The sequence below is a fragment of the Physeter macrocephalus genome, chromosome 12 (genome assembly GCF_002837175.3).
Source record: "Physeter macrocephalus isolate SW-GA chromosome 12, ASM283717v5, whole genome shotgun sequence".
Lineage (NCBI taxonomy): Eukaryota > Metazoa > Chordata > Mammalia > Artiodactyla > Physeteridae > Physeter > Physeter macrocephalus.
The window spans coordinates 61,847,022-61,850,809 of record NC_041225.1 but is presented as its reverse complement, the minus strand read 5'-3'; positions in this window follow the sequence as shown (position 1 = coordinate 61,850,809).

The following is a 3,788-nucleotide window of genomic DNA, read 5'->3' as shown; positions in this document are numbered from 1 at the left end:
CAGTGAGAGGCCCGCGTACCGCAAAAAAAAAAAAAAAAAAAATCTAAAAATAATCTAATAAGCAATGTGCAAGATTAATATGAAGAAAAATTATAAAACTTTACTATTGAATATGAAATAAAAGCAGAATATGTTAAAGTATACTGTGTTCCTGGACTGGAAGACATGATATTGTAGAAAGATCAGTCCTCTAAAAATTATCATATCTAGATAGGTAGATGTGGATAGATACAGATATAGATGTAGGTGTATCTACTTTTGCCAAAATTTCAATCATATTTCAATCAACTTTGCTTTTTGTTTGTATGTTTGTTTATTCAAACTTAAATTAAAAATTAAAGTTATTTGGAAGAGTGTGAAAAAGGTCAAATCAATATCCTAAAGGAATAATTGAGGTGGATGATATGGGGGAATTTGTCCTGTCATATATTAAAGTATACACAAAAGCTTCTATCATTTAAATAGTGTTGTACTAGCACAGGAATAGATAAACAGAAGAGTGGAATAAGCAGAGAATTTAAAATCAATGGGAATTTAATATATGTTAAAAGTGGCATTCCAGATTGAGGCAAAATCATATTGCCACACTAACACAAAAATTAGTTCCAGATGAATTAAACATAAATAAAATTTTTAAAGAACTACAAACAAACATAGAGGGGCTTTGAGAACTGACTAAATAGCCATGTTTTTGGCACACAAGAAAAAATAGAGAAAATATGGGCCTATAGACCTAAAAGTTCCATTCAGAAGACATTTGTTGGACACCTCCTATGAGACCATGTGCCAGGTGCTGGGGATGAAAGATGAATATGGTATCTTGATGATGTCTGTAGCCTAGAGGAGTTGGAATTTAAGCTGCAGCAAAGAATATCTTAAAGATCATGGGCATTTTGGAGTTAAACCTGGCTGCTATCTACTTCAGAATATAGTGTCATCCCATCTCATTTGAAGTCACAAGACCCTTTTGGAATGCTTGGTTTTGGATTAATGGAGTGCTTGTGTTGAGGGTGTCTATACATCTAACCCTGACCTCAGAGTTAGCACTTGTGTTAAAATTGGAGATGGAAAGAAAGGACAGGATGGAAAAACCAAAAATATATTTAGTTGATCTTTTTATTTTGGCATGCTGCCTAAAATCAGTCATAATGAGTTGGATTTAAATAACAGATCATGGAGAACTCCTGAATGACTGGGCTTATTGCCAAAGCAGTCCGTTCCACAGGAAGAAAGATAGATTTCTTCCCACTCACTCATTTTACATGGTGAGGATGATTCTGTGCATGATGACTGCATTTATTATTTAGAGGGAGAGTGGGATAAACAGACTCTTGTCCTGTCAGTATTAAAAATTACCTTTTTAGAAATTAATTTAAAAACCACCCCCAGAAAAGATTTGCTATTCTCTTACCTCATATCAGGAATCTAAATAAGGATTGCAGTATCCCCCCACTAAATATTTTTTAAAGAAAAAAGTCTAACCCTGAAGAAAGAAAATAAATTATTTATCTAAATACTACAGGGAAACCTCTCAGGTAGCAGAGAATTTGTCACAACTATATATAGCTCATCTAATGTGACAGGTCTGAAATGTTATGTAGCTCAATCCTACAGAAAAAGTTAAAGATACAGTGGTAAAGGAAGAGATGGGGTGAGGGAGGGGAGAAAAAAGCATTGGAATAGCCCAGCTTTGTTTTGTCTCAAGTTTCAAGTCTTGTTTTATCCAAGCAATTAGGCCAAGTATAAGTCTCCAGATTTGTTGCAGTATTTTTTTTGCAAAAGCAGTCAAGTAACGGAAGAATGAAAGCCTGCTGCTGAACGCGGCCCACTTCTGACAAACTTTCCACCTCCTATGACCAGGTCTACAATAACTCGGGAAATTTCCTCAAGGGAGCAAGCCTTTGGTTGCCTTTCTCCCATCCCAGTGGCTGGTTATTTGATCATTTGACATCCGCCCGTCTCCTTCCCAGGTTTAAGTCTCTTGGCAATGAAAGAGAAGGTGGCACCAGTGAAAGTCAAACCTAACGTTTGTTCAGATTCTTTGCTTCGCAGGGTTAAAATGATTCCATGGAGCTAAAACTCAAAAGGCCAATTGAGTCAAATTTGGTATAATTTGCTACTTCAATAACCAAAACAACTAAGTAAGATATACTGTCACTTTACCTGTAGTAACACCCACAAGAAACATCTGAAGTTATTTTTGGTCATTTTATTATAAATATATTTTCTTTTCCTGATTGAAAATACATATATTGTAAAAAGTATAAATAATGAAATATAAAAGTTGGAAAATAAAAGTCCCTTGTCATTTGAGAAGTAGTCACCTTTTATAATTTATGTATATCCTCAACCTTTTTCTATATATACACTCCTTCGTATATGAAGATTTTTTTAAAAATCAGGGTCAGATTATATATATATATATATTCTATTTTTTACAATATGGCAGGCACATCTTTCCATATCAGTACCCCCATATCTACCTTAATATGTTTCATTGTAAGTGTATAAACCACTGCAAACAGTGCCTTCCTATGGAGTTTCTGGCTGAGGAGGAGGAGGCGAGTGAATCTGGGAGCCTCATAAACAGGTCCAGTACAGCCTCTGGAGCACTAGGACTGCGATTCCTCCAAACTAACTTAGCTTACATGATTCACTGCCTCATGAACTCACCGTTTCACGCTTTTCCCCCTCTTTTCCCTTGCTCCTATCCTGTACTTGTGGAACTCAACTCTAACCCAGGCTCCCCAACCAGCTGTCAAGCAAGCCAGCCCCAGAACCTCCCCAGCCCTGGCCTCACAATTTATAGCAGCACCAGGTAATCTAGGTGCTAAAGAAACCTCTGTTTCTTTATTGTTTACAAGCTTCCCTTAGATTACTTCCCTCCCACCTAGATCTCTAAGAACACTGAGCAGAGGCCACAAATCCATTAAAGAAAAAAGTAGAAATTCAGAGCAGTGGGGAGACCTCTCTGCCTCATGGGGAGTTTGGCTCCTGTGTGATTGATACTGGAAGCTGTTGGAGTTGAAAATGGATGTGAGTCAGGGACCAAGAAAACTAAAACTGACAATTAATTGGCCCTTAACCCATCACATCTTTTAAAGAGGAAAACATACCCTTGATGCCCCACCCCATCCCCAAGATAAAAACATCAAAAACCATAGGAGAGGATATGCAAAACCAGACTGTGTATGTCTAATTTGACAAGGGTTATTTAAAAATAAATTGCTCAAGGCAAAGCACAGATGAAGAGAGTTCCTTTGGGCTTTGGCCAAGTCTTCACTAATAAAAGCTGCTGGCCCCAGTAAATAGAGCCAGGACCAAGGAAAATAGTCTGCAATCGAAAATTTGTCTCGGGAAACTTTACCTTGCTCTTTTTTGAGTTTTGCTTTTGGTAACAACTTAAATGAAGTATAATTCACCATTTAAAGGGTACAAATCAATGATTTTGAGTATATTCACAGAGTTCTGCAGCCATCACCACAATAAATTTTAGAATTAATTTTTATCACCCCAAGAAGAAAACCCTGTACCCATTAGCAGTGGCTCCACACCTTCAGCACTAGGCAGCCACTGATCTACTTTCTGTCTGTATGGATTTGCCGCTTCTGGACATTTCATGTAATTGGGATAATATAATATGTGGTCTTTTGTGACTGGCTTCTTTCACTTAGAGTACTGTTTTCAGAGTTCATCCATGTTGTAGCATGCATCAGTACTTCATTTCTTTTCTTTTTTTTTAACATCTTTATTGGAGTATAATTGCTTTACAATGTTGTGTTAATTTC